Source organism: Solanum pennellii, chromosome 2 (genome assembly GCF_001406875.1).
Source record: "Solanum pennellii chromosome 2, SPENNV200".
In the NCBI taxonomy this organism is placed as follows: Eukaryota; Viridiplantae; Streptophyta; class Magnoliopsida; order Solanales; family Solanaceae; genus Solanum; species Solanum pennellii.
In genome coordinates this window covers 15,458,541-15,477,307 of record NC_028638.1, presented here as the reverse complement: position 1 = coordinate 15,477,307, position 18,767 = coordinate 15,458,541, and positions in this window count along the sequence as shown.

Genomic DNA, 18,767 nt, shown 5'->3' with positions numbered 1-18,767 from the left:
TGGCATGTCACACTCGACATCATCCGGTTGTGTGTGTTGTCCAAGGGCTACTCTTGCATTCCACGCCCGACATCGTCTGAACGTGTGTGTAGTCCAAGGGAGATGATGCCATGCCACACCGACGTCGTCTTACCGTGTGTGCTTTCCAAAGGTGATGTTTGAATGCCAGACCCAACATCGTCCATCTGTGTGTGCAGTCCAAGGGAGATGATGGCATGCCACGCGCGATGTCGTCTTACCATGTGTGCTTTCCAAAGGCAACAATGGCATGCAACGCCCGACATCGTCTATCTGTGTGTGTGCAGTTCAAGGGCGTTGATGGAATGGCACGCCCGACGTCGTCCAACAATCTGAACTGTCCAAGGGCTACTCTGGCATTCTACGCCTGGCATCATCATACCGTGTGTGCAGTCCAGGGGCGATGATGGCATGCCACACCCGACGTCTTTTGTCTGTGTGTGCTTTCCAAAGGCGATGATGGAATGCCACGCCCGACATCGTCCATCTGTGTGTGAAGTCCAAGGTCGATGATGGCATGTCACGTCCGAGGTTGACTGATTGTGTGTGCTATCCAAGGTCGATGATAACATGCGAGGCTTAATATCATTAAACCGTGTGTGCTGTCCAAGGGATATTATGGCATGCCACGCCCGACATCGTCCAACCGTCTATGATGTCCAAAGTCAATGATGGTATGCCACGCCTGACGTTGTCTGACCATGTGTACTGTCCAAGGGCGATGATGGAATGCCACCCCCGTCATCGTTCATTCGTGTGTTCAGTCCAAGGGCGATGATGGCATGCCACGTCCGAGGTTGACATATTGTGTGTGCTGTACAAGGTCTATGATGACATGCCACGCCCGACGTCGTCCGAGCGTGTGTGGTATAAAAAGGCGATGATGGCATGCAATGCCGGATGTCGTTTGACCATGTGTGCTGTCCAAGGGCGATGATGACATGCCACGCCGGACGTCGTAATAACGTGTGTGATTTCTAAAGACTGTGATGGCATGCCATGCCCGACATCGTCCATCTGTGTGTGCAGTCCAAGGGCGATGATGGCATGCCACGCCCGACATCGTCCATTTGTGTGTGCAATCCAAGGGCGATGATGATATGCCATGTTCGACATCGTCAACCATGCATGCGATCTAAGGTCCATAATGGCTAGCCACGCCCTCTGTCGTCTGACCATATGTGTTTTCCGAGCTCTATGATGGCATGCTACGCCCGACGTCGTCCAACTATGTGTAGTCAAAGGGCGATGATGTCATGCCACGCCCGAAATTGTTCGACCGTGTGTGCTGTCCAAGGGCTACGTGGTCATGCCAATGTTGAGTTCGTTCAATCGTGTGTTCTTTCCAAGAGCGATGATGGCATGCCACGCCCGACGTAGTCCAACCGTGTTGGTGTCCTAGGGCGATGATGGCATGCCACGCACGACTTCGTTCGACAGTGTGTGTTGTCCAACGACTACACGGGCATGCCAGAGTTGACGTTGTTTGACAGTGTGTACAGTCTAAGGGCCATGATGGAATGCGACGCCCGACGTCGTCCTACCGTGCGTGCTGTCCAAGGGCCATAATGGCAACCACGCCCTATGTCGTCCAACCGTGTGTGTTTTCGAAGGGCTATTATGGCATGCTACGCCCGATGTCGTGTGTACAGTCTAAGGGCGATGATGTCACGCCACACCCAATTTAGTTCGACCGTGTGTGCTGTCGAAGGGCTACTCTCGCATTCCACGCCCGACGTCGTCCGACCATGAGAGCATTCTAGGGCGATGATGGCATTCCACGCCCAACGTCTCATTCTGTGTGTTCGCTCCAAGGGCCATAACGGCAAGTGACGCTCTATTTCGTGCGACCATATGTGTTTTCCAAGGGCTATGATCGCATGCTACTCCCGACGTCGTCCAACTATCTGTGCAGTCCAAGGGCGATTATGGCTTGCCACGACCAACGTCGTCCGACCGTGTGAGATGATTAAGGGCTATTCTAGCATTCCACACCCGACATCGTCTGATCTTGTGTGTATTCCAAGGGTGATGATGGCATGCCACACCCGAGATCGTCTTACTGTGTGTGTTTTCTAAAGGTGATGATGGATTGACAGGCCCAACATCTTCCATTTATGGTGCAGCCCAAGGGCAATTATGGCATGCCACGTCCGTAGTCGACTGACCGTGTGTGCTATCTAAGTTCTATGATTACATGCTAAGCCCAACGTCGTTCAACCGTGTGTGCTGTCCAACGGCCATGATGGCGTGCCACGCTCGACGTTGTTCGACTGTGTGTGTTGTTAAAGAGCTATGATGACATGCCACGCCCAACGTCTTCCAACCGTGTGTGTTATCCAAGGGCTATTATGGCATGCCATGCCCGATGTTGTCCGACAGTGTGTGGTTTCCAAGGGCTACGTGGGCATGCCAAGCTTGACTTCATGCGATCGTGTGTGCTTTCCAAGAGCGATGATGGCTTGCTACACCCGACAACGTCCATATGTGTGTGCATTCAAAGGGGGATGATGGCATGCCACGTCCGACATCATCTACCGTGCATTCAATCCTAGGGCCATAATGTCACGTCACGCTCTATTTCGTCTGACCATATGTGTTTTCCTAGGGCTATGATGGCATGCTACTCCCGACGTCCTCCAACTGTCTGTGCAGTCCAACGGCGATGATGGCATGCTACTTCTGACGTCGTCCGACTGTCTATGCAGTCCAACAACGATAATGGCATGTCGTGCTCGACGTCATCCGACCGTGTGTGCTTTCCAAGGGATACTCTGGCTTTGCATGCCCGACATCGTCCGACAGTGTGTGCAGACCAAAGGAGATGATGGCATGCCACGCGTGAAATCATCGGATCGTGAATGCTTACCAAAGGTGAAGATGGAATGCAAGGATCGACATCGTCCATCTGTGTGTGCAGTCCAAGGGCGATGATTGCATTCCACGTCCGATGTCGACCGACCTTTTGTGCTATCCAAGGGCTATGATGACATGCCATGACCAACGTCTTTCAACCGTGTGTTCTGTCCAAGGGTTATGATGGTGTGCGACGCTCAACGTTGTCTGACCGTGTGTGTTATCCATGGGCTACGGAGGCATGCCACGCAGGACTTCGTTCGACCGTGTGTGTTTTCCAAAGGCGATGATGGCATGCCACGCCCGACATGGTCGGACCATTAACAGTCCGATGGAGATGATAGAATGCCACCCCCAACATCGTTCATTCGTTTGTGAAGTATAAGAGTGATGTTGGCATGCCACGTCCAATGTTGTACGACCAAGTGTGCTGTCCAAGGGCTATGATGGCATGCCACGCCCTACGTCGTTCGGCATTGTGTGATGTCCATTGGCTACGTGAGCATGCCACACCCGACGTCGTCCAACCGTGTGAGTTTTCCAAGGGCCATGATGGAATGCCACGCCTGACGTCGTCCTACACTGTGTGTTGTCCAGGGACTATGGTGGCATGACACGCCTGACGTTGTCCGACTATGTTTTATGTCCAAGGGCCACAATATCAAGATACGCCCGATGTCATCCAAATGTTTGTGTTTTCCAAGGGCTATGATGGCATGCCACGCCCGACGTCATCCGTGTGTGTGAAGTACAAGGGCTATGATGGCATGCCACGCCCGACGTCGTTCGACCGTGTGTGCTGTCCAAGGACTATGATGAACAGACACGCTCGAACTCATCCAATTGTTTGTGATGTCAAAGGGCTATAATTGCATGCCACGCTCGACGTCGTCCGATCGTGTGTCTTGTCAAAGGGCAATGACAAAATTCCATGCCTGATTTCGTCAGAACGTATGAGTTGTCCAAGGGAGATGATGACAAGCCACACCCGACATAATCCGTTCATGTGTGCAGTCCAAGGGCGATGATGACATTCAACGCTCGACATCGTCTGACCGTGTGTGCTGTCTTAGGTCGATGATGGCATGCCAGGATCAACGTCTCATATTGTGTGTGCTTTCCAAAGGCGATGATTCCATGTAACGCCCTACATCATCCATCTGTGTGTGCATTCCAAGGGCGATGATGGCATGCCATGTCCGACATCGTCCAACCGTGAGCTCGATCCAAGGGCCATAATGGCAAGCCACGCTCTTTTTCGTCCGACCATGTGTTTTCCAAGGGCTATGATGGCATGATACTCCCGACATCGTCTGATTGTCTGTGCAGTTTAAGGGCGATGATTGCATATCACACTCGACGTTGTTCCACCATGTGTGCGGTCCAAGGGCTACTGTGGCTTTCCACGCCCGAAGTCGTCCGACCGTGTTTGCAGTCCAAGGTTGATGATAGCATACCACGCCTGACATCATCTGATCATGTGTGCTTTCCAAAGGCAAAGATGGAATGCCAGTGTGCAGTCCAAGGGCGATGATGGAATGCCATGTCCGATGTCGACCGACCGTGTATGCTATCCGAGGGCTATGATGACATGCCCTGCGCAACGTCGTTCAACCATGTGTGATGTCCAAGGGTTATGATGGCGTGCGAGGCTCGACATTGTCCGACCGTGTGTGTTGTCCAAGGGCTACGCAGGCATGCCACGCCGTACTTCGTTCGATCGTGTGTGTTGTCCAAAGGCGATTATGGTATGCCATGCCCAACGTTTTCCGACTATTTGAACTGTCCGAGGGCGATGATAGAATGCCACCTCAAACATCGTTAATTCGTATGTGTAGTACAAGTTCAATGATAACATGCCACGACCGATGTCGTACGACATTGTTTGTCGTCCAATGGCTATGATGACATGCCACGCCCGATGTCATCCGACTTTGTGTGCTCTCAAAGGTCTATGATGGCAAGCCACACCGTACATTGTCCGGCAGTGTGTGATGTCCATTGGCTACGCGAGCATGCCACACCCAACGTCGTCCGACCTTGTGAGTTGTCCAAGGTCCATGATGGCATGCCACACTCGACGTTGTCCTAGCGTATGCGTTGTTCAAGGACATTGATTGCATGAAACGCCTAACATCGTCAAGCTGTGTGTGATGTCCAAGGGCCATGATATCCAGATACGCTTGATGTAATCCGACTGTGTGTGTTGTCCAAGGGCTATGATGGCATGTAACGCCCGATGTTGGCCGTGTGTGTGCAGTACAAGGGCGATAATGGCATGCCACACCCGACGTTGTTCGACCGTGTGTACTGTCCAAGGGCTATGGTGAACAACCACGCTTGAAGTCCTCCAATTGTTTGTGGTGTCTAAGGGCTATAATGGCATGCCACGCTCGATGTCGTCCGATCGTGTTTCCTGTCGAAGGGCAATGACGAAATGACATGCCTGATTTCGTCCGACCGTATCTGTTGTCCAAGGGATATGATCACATGCCACACCCGACATAATCCGTTTGTGTGTGCAGTCCAAGGGAGATGATGGCATTCAACGCTCTATAACGTCTGACCATGTGTGTTGTCCAAGGGCCATGATGTCATGCCACGCCCGATGTCGTCCGACCATGTACGCTGACCAAGGGAGATGATGGCATTCCACGCCCAACGTCTCATACTGTGTGTGCATTCCAAAGGCGATGATGGCATGCAACGCCCAACATCGTCCATCTGTGTGTGCATTCCAAGGGCGATGATGGCATCCCACGTACGACATCGTCCAACCATGCATTTGGTCCAAGGTCCATAATAGCAAGCCACGCTCAATTTTGGCCGACCATGTGTTTTCCAAAGGCTATGATGGAATGATACTCCTGACGTCGTCTGACTGTCTGTGCAGTTCAAGGGCGTTGATGGCATGTCATACTCGACGTCGTTCGACTGTGTGTGTTGTCCAAGGGCTACCCTGGCTTTCCACGCCTGACGTCGTCCCACCGTATGTGTAGTACAAGGTTGATGATGGCATGCCACGCCTGGCATGCCAGGACCGACATCGGCCATCTATGTGTGTAGTCCAAGGGCGATGATGGCATGCCACGTCCGATGTCGACCGACCGTGCGTGCTATCCATGGGCTATGATGACATGCCATGCACAACGTCGTTCAACCGTGTGTGTTGTCAAAGAGTTATGATGGCGTGTGAAGCTCGACGTTGTCCGACCGTGTGTGTTGTCAAAGGGCTACACAGGCATGCCACGCTGGACTTCGTTTGACTATGTGTGTTTTCCAAAGGCGATGATTGAATGCCACGCCCGACGTTGTATGATCATTTGTACTGTCCGAGGGCGATGATGGAATGCGACCTCAAACATCGTTCATTCGTATGTGTAGTACAAGAGCGATTATGGCACGCCATGACCGATGTCGTACGACATTTTTTGTTGTCCAATGTCTATGATTACATGCCACGCCCGATGTCGTCCAAGCGTGTGCGCTCTCCAAGGTCTATGATGGCATCCCACGCCCTACATCGTCCTGTAGTGTGTGATGCCATTGGTTACGCGAGCATGCCACACCCGACGTCGTTCGACCGTGTGAGTTGTCCAAGGTCCATGATGGCATTCCACGCCTTACGTCGTCCTACCATGTGTGGTGTCCAAGGACTATGATGGCATGACACGCGTGACATCGTCTGACTGTGTGTGATGCCCAAGTGCATTGATATAAAGCTACGCCCGATGTCATCTGACTGTATGTGTTATCCAAGGGCTATGATGGCATTCCAAGCCCCACGTCGTCCGTGTGTGTGCAGTACAAGGGCGATAATGGCATGCCATGCCCGACGTCGTTCGACCGTGTGTGCTGTCAAAGGGCTATGATTACCAGCCACAATCGAAGTCCTCCAATCATTTGTGCTGTGCAAGGGCTATAATGGAATGCCACGCGCGACGTCGTCTGATCGTGTGTATTGTCAAAGGAAAATGAACAAAAGCCACGCCTAATTATGTCCAACCATATATGTTGTCTAAGGGAGATGATGACATGCCACACCCGACATAATCCGTTTGTTTGTGCAGTCCAAGGGCGATGATGGCATTCAATGCTCGACATCGTCCGATCGTGTTGCTGTCCAAGGGCCATAATGGCATGCCACGCCCGATGTCGTCCGTCCATGTATTCTTTTCACGGGCTATGATGTCAGGCCACGCCCGACGCTGTCCAACTGTGTGTTGTCCAAGAGCTATGATGCCATGCCACGCCCGACGTTGTTTGATAGTGTGTCTTCTGAAACGTCTAGGATGGAATACCACACCCGATTTCGTCCGACCGTGTGTGCTCTCCACTGTCTATGATGGCATGCCATGCCCTACATGGTCCGGCAGTGTGTGATGTCCATTGGCTACGCGACCATGCCACACCTGACGTCGTCCGACCGTGTGAGTTGTCCAAGGTCCATGATGGCATGGCATGCCCGACGTTGTCCTACCATGTGTGCTTTCCAAGGACTATGATGGCATGACATGCCTGACGTCTGACTTGGTGTGATGTCCTAGTGCATTGATATAAAGCTACGCCCGATGTCATCCAATTGTCTGTGTTGTCCAAGGGCTATGATGGCATGCCACGCCCGACGCTGTCCGTGTGTGTGCAGTACAAGGGCGATAATGGCATGCCACACCCGACGTCGTTCGACTGTGTGTGCTGTCCAAGGGTTATGATGACTAGCCACACTCGAAGTCCTCCAACCGTTTGTGCTGTCCAAGGGCTATAATGGCATGCCACGCTCGATTTCGTCCGATCGTGTGTATTGTCAAAGGGCAATGACCAAAAGCCACACCTAATTTCGTCCGACCGTATGTGTTGTCCAAGGGAGATGATGACATGCCACACCACATCATCCGTTCGTTTGTGCAGTCCAAGGACGATGATAACATTCAACCCTCGACATCGTTTGACCGTGTGTGCTGTCCAAGGGCCATGATGGCATGCCACGCCCAATGTCGTCCGACAATGTATGCTTTCCAAGGGCTATGATGTTAGGCCACGCACGACGCTGTCCAACTGTGTGTGTTGTCCAAGAGCTATGATGGCATGCCACGCCTGACGTTGTTTGATAGTGTGTCTTCTCAAACAACGATGATGGAATGCCACACCCGATTTCGTCCGACCGTGTGTGTTGTCCAAGGGCTATGATGGCATGCCACGCCCAACGTCGTCCATGTGTGAGTGCAATACAAGGTCAATTATGGCATTCCGAACCCAACGTCGTCTGTATATTTGTGCTGTCCAAGGGCTATGATGACCTGCCACACCCGAAGTCGTCCAATCATGTGTCTTGTCTAAGAGCCATGAAGGAATTCCACGCGCGACATTGTCCGATCGTGTGTTCTTTCCAAAGGCGATGATGGCATGCCACACCAAACATCGTCTCTATGTATGTGCAGTCATAGGGCGATAATGACATGCCATTGCTGACATCATCTGAACGTGTGTGCTATCCAATAACTAGGATATTATCCCAAGCCCGATGTTTCCCGACCGTGTGTCCTATCCAAGGGACATGATGTCATGCCACGCCCTACGTCATCTGACTGTGTGCTTTCCAAGGGATACGCCAGCATGCCACATCCTGACTTTGTTCGACCATGTGTACTGTCCAAAAGCAACGATGGCATTTCATGCCCGACGTAGTCCGACCACGTGTTTTGTCTAAGGGCGATGATGGCATGCCACGCCTTACATCGTCCATCTGTGTGTGCATTCCAAGGGCAATGATGGCATGCCACGTCCGACATCGTCCCACCGTGCTTTCGGTCCAAGGGCCATACTGGCAAACCACACTCTATTTCGTCCGACCATGTGTTTTCCAAGGGCTATGATAGCATGATACTCCCGACGTCGTCTGACTGTCTCTGCAGTTCAAGGGCGATGATAGCATGTCATAATCGACGTCGTCTGACCGTGTGTGCTTTCCAAAGGCGATGATGGAATGGAAGGCCAACATCGTCCATCCGTGTGTGCAGTCCAAGAGCGATGATGGCATGCTACGCCTAACGTCGTCTTACCATGTGTGCTTTCTAAATGAGATGATGGCATGCCACGCCCGACATCGTCCATATGTATGTGCAGACCAAGGGCGATGATGGCATGCCATGTCCGAGGTCGACAGACTGTGTGTGCTATACAAGGGCTATGATGACATGCCACGCTAAACGTCATTAAATCGTGTGTGCTGTCCAAGGGCTATGGTTGCATGCCACGCCCGGCGTCGTATGACCGTGTCGGCTGTCGAAGGGCTACGCAGGCATGCCATGCACGACGTTGTCCGACCATGTGTACTGTCCAACAGTGATGGTGGAATGCCACGCACGATATCGTTCGACATTATGTGTTGTCCAATGGCTATGATGATATGCCACGTGTGACATTGTCCGACCGTCTGTGCTGTCCAAGGATTACTCTAGTCTTCCACGACCGACGTTGTCCGACTATATGTGTAGTCCAAGGGAGATGATGGCATGGCACGCCTTATGTCGTCATACCATGTGTGCTTTCTAAAGGCGATAATTGCATGCCACGCCCGAAATAGTCCATCTCTCTGTTGAGTCCATGGGCGATGATGGCATGCTATGTCCGACATTGTCCGACCGTGCTTGCGGTCCAAGGGCCATAATGGCAATCCAAGCCCAACGTCGTTTGACAGTGTGTGAAATCCAAGGGCGACGATGGCATGCCACGCTCGACGTTATCCGGTTGTGTGTGCTGTCTAAGGGCTACTCTTGCATTCCACGCCGACGTCATCTGAACGTGTGTGTAGTCCAAGGGCGATAATGTCATGCCACGCCGATGTCGTCTTACCGTGTGTGCTTTCCCAAGGCGATGTTGGAATGCCACACCCAACATCGTCCCTCTATGTGTGCAGTCAGAGGGAAATGATGGCATGCCAGGCCCGATGTCCTCTTACCGTGTGTGCTTTCCAAAGGCAATGATGGCATGCCACGCCCGACATCGTCCATCTTTGTGTGTGCAGTTCAAGGGCGATGATGGAATGGCACGTCCGACATCGTCCAACCATGTGTGCTGTCTAAGGGCTACTCAGACATTCTACGCCCGACATCATCTTACCGTGTGTGCAGTCCAAGGGCGAAGATGGCATGCCACTCCCGACGTCGTTTTACTGTGTGTGCTTGCCAAAGGCGATGATGGCATGACACGCCCGACATCGTCCATCCGTGTGTGCAGTCCAAGGGCGATGATGGAATGCCACGTCCGAGGTTGACTGATTGTGTGTGCTATCCAAGGTTTATGATGACATGCGAGGCTTAATGTCATTACACCGTATGTGCTGTCCAAGGGCTATTATGGCATGACAAGCCCGACGTCGTCCAACCGTCTATGATGTCCAAAGGCAATGATGGTATGCCACGCCTGACGTTGTCTGACCATGTGTAGTGTCCAAGGGCGATGATGGAATGCCACCCCCGACATCATTCATTCGTGTGTGCAGTCCAAGGGCGATGATGCCATGCAACATCCGAGGTATACCTATTGTGCGTGCTATACTAGGGCTATGATGACATGCCACGCCCGACATCTTTTGAGCGTGTGTGCTATCCAAAGACGATGACGGCATGCCATGCCGGATGTTGTTTGACCATGTGTGCTGTCCAAGGGCGATGATGACATGCCACGCTCGACGTCGTCATACCGTTTGTGATTTCTAATGGCTATGATGGCATGCCATGCTTGACATCATCCATATGTGTTTCAAGCCCAAGGGCGATGATTGCATGCCACGCCCGACATCGTCCATTTGTGTGTGCAATCCAAGGGCGATGATGATTTTCCATGTCCGGCATAGTCCGACCATGCGTGCGATCTGAGGTCCATAATGGCAAGCCACGCCCTCTGTCATCTAAACTTATGTGTTTTCCTAGCTCTATGATGTCATGCTACGCCCGACGTCATCCGACTGTGTGTAGTCCAAGGGCGAAGATGTCATGCCACGCCCGACGTCGTCTGACCGTGTGTGTTGTCCAAGGGCTACGTGGGCATGCCAATCTTGACTTCGTTCAATCGTGTGTTCTTTCCAAGAGCGATGATTGCATGCCACGACCGACGTAGTCCAACCGTGTGTAATGTTTAAGGGCGATGATGGCAAGCCACGCACGACTTCGTTCGACAGTGTGTATTGTCCAACGGCTACACGGGCATGCCACAGTCGACGTGGTTCAACCGTGTGTACAGTCCAAGGGCGACGATGGCACGCCACGCTCGACGTCATCCGGTTGTGTGTGCTGTCCAACGGCTACTCTTGCATTCCACGCCCGACGTCGTCTTACATGTGTGTAGTCCAAGGGCGATGATGTCATGCCACGCCAACATCATCTTACCATGTGTTCTTTCCAAAGGCAATGTTTGAATGCCAGACCCAACATCGTCCATCTGTGTGTGCAATCCAAGGGCGATGATGGCATGCCACGCCCGATTTCGTCCTACCGTGTGTGCTTTCCAAAGGCAATGATGGCATGCCACGCCCGACATCGTCCATCTGTGTGTGTAGTTCAAGGGAGATGATGGAATGGCACGCCCGACGTCGTCCAACCATTTGTGCTGTCCAAGGGCTACTCATGCATTCTACGCCCGACATCATCTGACCGTGTGTGCAGTCCAAGGGCGATGATCGCTTGCCACGCCCGACGTCGTTTGACTGTGTGTGCTTTCCAAAGGCGAAAATGGCATGCCACGCCCGACATCGTCCATCTGTGTATGCAGTCCAAGGGAGATGATGGCGTGCCACGTCCGAGGTTAACTGATTGTGTGTGCTATCCAAGGTCTATGATGACATGCGAGGCTTAATGTCATTCAACCGTGTGTGCTGTCCAAGGGCGATAATGGCATGCCACGCTCGACGTCGTCCAACCGTCTATGATGTCCAAAGGCAATGATGGCATGCCACGTCCGAGGTTAACTGATTGTGTGTGCTATCCAAGGGCTATGATGACATGCGAGGCTTAATGTCATTCACCCGTGTGTGCTGTCCAAGGGCGATAATGGCATGCCACGCTCGACGTCGTCCAACCGTCTATGATGTCCAAAGGCAATGATGGCATGCCACGTCCGAGGTTAACTGATTGTGTGTGCTATCCAAGGGCTATGATGACATGCGAGGCTTAATGTCATTCACCCGTGTGTGCTGTCCAAGGGCGATAATGGCATGCCACGCTCGACGTCGTCCAACCGTCTATGATGTCCAAAGGCAATGATGGCATGCCACGTCCGAGGTTAACTGATTGTGTGTGCTATCCAAGGGCTATGATGACATGCGAGGCTTAATGTCATTCACCCGTGTGTGCTGTCCAAGGGCGATAATGGCATGCCACGCTCGACGTCGTCCAACCGTCTATGATGTCCAAAGGCAATGATGGCATGCCACGTCCGAGGTTAACTGATTGTGTGTGCTATCCAAGGGCTATGATGACATGCGAGGCTTAATGTCATTCACCCGTGTGTGCTGTCCAAGGGCGATAATGGCATGCCACGCTCGACGTCGTCCAACCGTCTATGATGTCCAAAGGCAATGATGGCATGCCACGTCCGAGGTTAACTGATTGTGTGTGCTATCCAAGGGCTATGATGACATGCGAGGCTTAATGTCATTCACCCGTGTGTGCTGTCCAAGGGCGATAATGGCATGCCACGCTCGACGTCGTCCAACCGTCTATGATGTCCAAAGGCAATGATGGCATGCCACGTCCGAGGTTAACTGATTGTGTGTGCTATCCAAGGGCTATGATGACATGCGAGGCTTAATGTCATTCACCCGTGTGTGCTGTCCAAGGGCGATAATGGCATGCCACGCTCGACGTCGTCCAACCGTCTATGATGTCCAAAGGCAATGATGGCATGCCACGTCCGAGGTTAACTGATTGTGTGTGCTATCCAAGGGCTATGATGACATGCGAGGCTTAATGTCATTCACCCGTGTGTGCTGTCCAAGGGCGATAATGGCATGCCACGCTCGACGTCGTCCAACCGTCTATGATGTCCAAAGGCAATGATGGCATGCCACGTCCGAGGTTAACTGATTGTGTGTGCTATCCAAGGGCTATGATGACATGCGAGGCTTAATGTCATTCACCCGTGTGTGCTGTCCAAGGGCGATAATGGCATGCCACGCTCGACGTCGTCCAACCGTCTATGATGTCCAAAGGCAATGATGGCATGCCACGTCCGAGGTTAACTGATTGTGTGTGCTATCCAAGGGCTATGATGACATGCGAGGCTTAATGTCATTCACCCGTGTGTGCTGTCCAAGGGCGATAATGGCATGCCACGCTCGACGTCGTCCAACCGTCTATGATGTCCAAAGGCAATGATGGCATGCCACGTCCGAGGTTAACTGATTGTGTGTGCTATCCAAGGGCTATGATGACATGCGAGGCTTAATGTCATTCACCCGTGTGTGCTGTCCAAGGGCGATAATGGCATGCCACGCTCGACGTCGTCCAACCGTCTATGATGTCCAAAGGCAATGATGGCATGCCACGTCCGAGGTTAACTGATTGTGTGTGCTATCCAAGGGCTATGATGACATGCGAGGCTTAATGTCATTCACCCGTGTGTGCTGTCCAAGGGCGATAATGGCATGCCACGCTCGACGTCGTCCAACCGTCTATGATGTCCAAAGGCAATGATGGCATGCCACGTCCGAGGTTAACTGATTGTGTGTGCTATCCAAGGGCTATGATGACATGCGAGGCTTAATGTCATTCACCCGTGTGTGCTGTCCAAGGGCGATAATGGCATGCCACGCTCGACGTCGTCCAACCGTCTATGATGTCCAAAGGCAATGATGGCATGCCACGTCCGAGGTTAACTGATTGTGTGTGCTATCCAAGGTCTATGATGACATGCGAGGCTTAATGTCATTCAACCGTGTGTGCTGTCCAAGGGCTATAATGGCATGCCACGCTCGACGTCGTCCAACCGTCTATGATGTCCAAAGGCAATGATGGTATGCCAAGACTGACGTTGTCTGACCATGTGTACTGTCCAAGGGAGATGATGGAATGCCACCCCCGACATCGTTCATTCGTGTGTGCAGTGCAAGGGAGATGATGGCATGCCACGTCCGAGGTCGACCTATTTTGTGTGCTATACAAGGGCTATGATGACATGCCTCGCCCGACGTCGTCCGGACGTGTGTGCTATCAAAAGGCGATGATGGCATGCCATGCGGAATGTCGTTTGACCATGTGTGGTGTCCAAGGGCGATGATCACATGCCACGCCCGACGTCATCATACTGTGTGTGATTTCTAAAGGCTATGACGGCATGCCACGCTCGACATCGTCATTCTGTGCGTGAAGTCCAAGGGCGATGATGGCATGCCACGCCCGACATCGTCCATTTGTGTGTGAAATCCAAGGGCGATGATGATATGCCATGTCCAACATTGCCCGACCGTGCATGCGTTCTAAGGTCCATAATGGCAAGCCACGCCCTCTGTCGTCTGACCATATGTGTTTTCCATGCTCGATGATGGTATGCTACGCCCGACGTCGTCTGACTGTGTGTAGTCTAATGGCGATGATGTCATGCTACGCCCGACGTCGTCCGACCGTGTGTGTTGTCCAAGGGCTATGTGGGCATGCCAATCTTGACTTCGTTCAATCGTGTGTTCATTCCAAGAGAAATGATGGCATTCCACGCCCGACGTAGTCCAACCGTGTGTGGTGTCCTACGGCGATGATGGCATGCTATGCACGACTTTGTTCGAAGTGTTGTCGAACGGCTACACGGGCATGCCACGGTCGAAGTGGTTCGACCGTGTGTACAATCTTAGGGCCATGATGGAATCCAACGCCCGACGTTGTCCTACCGTGTGTGCTGTCCAAGGGCCATAATGGCAACCACGCCCTATGTCGTCCAACCGTGTTTGTTTTCTAAGGGCTATTACGGAATGCTACGCCCGATGTCGTGCGACTGTGTGTGCAGTCTAAGGGTGATGATGTCAAGCCACGCCCAATGTAGTTCGAGCGTGTGTGCTGTCGAAGGGCTACTCTCGCATTCCACGCCCGACGTCGTCTGACTATGAGTGCATTCTAGGGCGATGATGTCATTCCACGCGCAACTTCTCATTCTATGTGTGCTTTCCAAAGGTGATGATGGCATGCCACGCCCGACATCGTCCATATTTGTGTGCATTCCAAGAGCGATGATGGCATGCCACGTCCGAAATCGTCCAACGGTGTGTTCGCTCCAAGGGCCATAATGGCAAGTAACGCTTTATTTCATGCGACCATATGTTTTTTCCAAGGGCTATGATGGCATGCTACTCCCGACGTCGTCCAACTGTCTGTGCAGTCCAAGGGCGATTATGGCATGCCACGCCCGACCGTGTGTGCTGTCCAAGGGCTACTCTGGTATTCCACGCCTGACATCGTCTGATCATGTGTGTAGTCCAAGGGAGATGATGGCATGCCACACCCGAGATCGTCTTACCGTGTGTGCTTTCCAAAGGCGATGATGGAATGCCAGGCCCAACATGTTCCATTTGAGTGTACAGTCCAAGGGCTATTATGGCATGCCATGTCCGTAGTCGATTGACCGTGTGTGCTATCTAAGGTCTATTATGACATGCTAAGCCCAACGTCATTCAACCGTGTGTTCTGTCCAACGGCCATGATGGTGTGCCACGCTCGACGTTGTCCGACTGTGTGTGTTGTTCAAGAGCTATGATGACATGCCACGCCCAACGTCTTCCAACCGTGTGTGTTATCCAAGGGCTATTATGGAATGCCACACCCGATGTTGTCCGACAGTGTGTAGTTTCCAAGGGCTACGTGGGCATGCCAAGCTTGACTTCGATCGATCGTGTGTGCTTTCAAAGAGCGATGATGGCATGCCATGCCCGACCTCGTCCATATGTGTGTGCATTCCAAGGGCGATGATGGCATGCCACGTCCGACATCGTTTACCGTGCATTCTATCCAAGGGCCATAATGTGAGGTAACACTATATTTCGTCTGACCATATATGTTTTCCAAGGGCTACGATGGCATGCTACTCCCGACGTCTTCCGACTGTCTGTGCAGTCCAAGGGCGATGATGGCATGTCATGCTCGACGTCATCCGACCGTGTGTGCTTTCCAAGGGATACTCTGGCTTTCCACGCCCGACATCGTCCGACAGTGTGTGCAGTCCAAAGGAGATAATGGCATGCCACGCGTGAAATCATTGGATCGTGAATGCTTACCAAAGGTGAATATGGAATGCAAGGATCGACATCGTCAATCTGTGTGAGCAGTCGAAGGGTGATGATTGCATTCCACGTCCGATGTCGACCAACCTTGTGTGCTATCCAAGGGCTATGATGACATGCCATGACCAACGTCTTTCAACCGTGTGTGCTGTCCAAGGGTTATGATGGTGTGGGACGCTCAACGTTTTCTGACCGTGTGTGTTATCCAAGGTCTACGTAGGCATGCCATGTTATCCAAGGTCTACGTAGGCATGCCACGCAGGACTTCGTTCGACCGTGTGTGTTGTCCAAAGGCGATGATGGCATGCCACGCCCGACGTTGTCGGACCATTAACAGTTTGAGGGCGATGATAGAATGCCACCTCCAACATCGTTCATTCGTTTATGAAGTATAAGAGTGATGTTGGCATGCCACGTCCGATGTTGTACGACCAAGTGTGCTGTCCAAGGGCGATGATGGCATGCCACGCCCGACGTTGTCGGACCATTAACAGTTTGAGGGCGATGATAGAATGCCACCTCCAACATCGTTCATTCGTTTATGAAGTATAAGAGTGATGTTGGCATGCCACGTCCGATGTTGTACGACCAAGTGTGCTGTCCAAGGGCGATGATGACATGCCACGCCCGACGTCATCATACCGTGTGTGATTTCTAAAGGCTATGACGGCATGCCACGCTCGACATCGTCATTCTGTGCGTGAAGTCCAAGGGCGATGATGGCATGCCTCGCCCGACATCATCCATTTGTGTGTGAAATCCAAGGGCGATGATGATATGCCATGTACGACATTGTCCGACCGTGCATGCGTTCTAAGGTCAATAATGGCAAGCCACACCCTCAGTCGTCTAACCATATGTGTTTTCCAAGCTCTATAATGGTATGCTACGCCCGACGTCGTCCGACTGTGTGTAGTCCCAGGGCGATGATGTCATGCCACGCCCGACGTCGTCCGACCGTGTGTGCTGTCCAAGGGCTACGTGGGCATGCCAATCTTGATTTCGTTCAATCGTATGTTCTTTCCAAGAGCGATGATGGCATGCCACGCCCGACGTAGTCCAACCGTGTGTGGTGTTCTAGGGCGATGATGGCAAGCCACGCAGGACTTCGTTCGACAGTGTGTATTGTCCAACGGCTACACGGGCATGCCACGGTCGACGTGTTAAACCGTGTGTACAGTCCAAGGGCGACGATGGCATGCCACGCTCGATGTCATCCGGTTGTGTGTGCTGTCCAAGGGCTACTCTTGCATTCCACGCCCGACGTCGTCTGAACGTGTGTGTAGTCCAAGGGCGATGATGTCATGCCACGCCAACATCGTCTTACCGTGTGTGCTTTCCAAAGGAGATGTTTGAATGCCAGACCCAACATCGTCCATCTGTGTGTGCAATCCAAGGGCGATGATGGCATGCCACGCGCGTTTTCGTCCTACCGTGTGTGCTTTCGAAAGGCAATGATGGCATGCCACGCCCGACATCGTCCATCTGTGTGTGCAGTTCAAGGGCGATGATGTAATGGCACGCCCGACGTCGTCCAACCATTTGTGCTGTCCAAGGGCTACTCTGGCATTCTACGCCCGGCATCATCTGACCGTGTGTGCAGTCCAAGGGCGATGATGGCTTGCCACGCCCGACGTCGTTTGACTGTGTGTGCTTTCCAAAGGCGATGATGGCATGCCACTCCCGACGTCGTTTGACTGTGTGTGCTTTCCAAAGGCGATGATGGCATGCCACGCCCGACATCGTCCATCTGTGTATGCAGTCCAAGGGAGATGATGGCGTGCCACGTCCGAGGTTAACTGATTGTGTGTGCTATCCAAGGTCTATGATGACATGCGAGGGTTAATGTCATTCAACCGTGTGTGCGGTCCATGGGCTATTATGGCATGCCACGCTCGACGTCATCCAACCGTCTATGATGTCCAAAGGCAATGATGGTATGCCAAGACTAACGTTGTCTGACCATGTGTACTGTCCAAGGGAGATGATGGAATGCCACCCCCGACATCGTTCATTCGTGTGTGCAGTCCAAGGGAGATGATGGCATGCCACGTCCGAGGTCGACCTATTTTGTATGCTATACAAGGGCTATGATGACATGCCACGCCCGACGTCGTCCGGACGTGTGTGCTATCAAAAAGCGATGATGGCATGCCATGCGGAATGTCGTTTGACCATGTGTGGTGTCCAAGGGCGATGATGACATGCCAGGCCCGACGTCATCATACCGTGTGTGATTTATAAAGGCTATGACGGCATGCCACGCTCGACATCGTCATTCTGTGCGTGAAGTCTAAGGGCGATGATGGCATGCCACGCCCGACATCGTCCATTTGTGTGTGAAATCCAAGGGCGATGATGATATGCCATGTCCATCATTGTCCGACCGTGCATGCGTTCTAAGGTCCATAATGGCAAGCCACGCCCTCTGTCGTCTGACCATATGTGTTTTCCAAGCTCTATGATGGTATGCTACGCCCGACGTCGTCCGACTGTGTGTAGTCTAAGGGCGATGATGTCATGCTACGTCCGACGTCGTCCGACCGTGTGTGTTGTCCAAGGGCTACGTGGGCATGCCAATCTTGACTTCGTTCTATCGTGTGTTCATTCCAAGAGAGATGATGGCATTCCA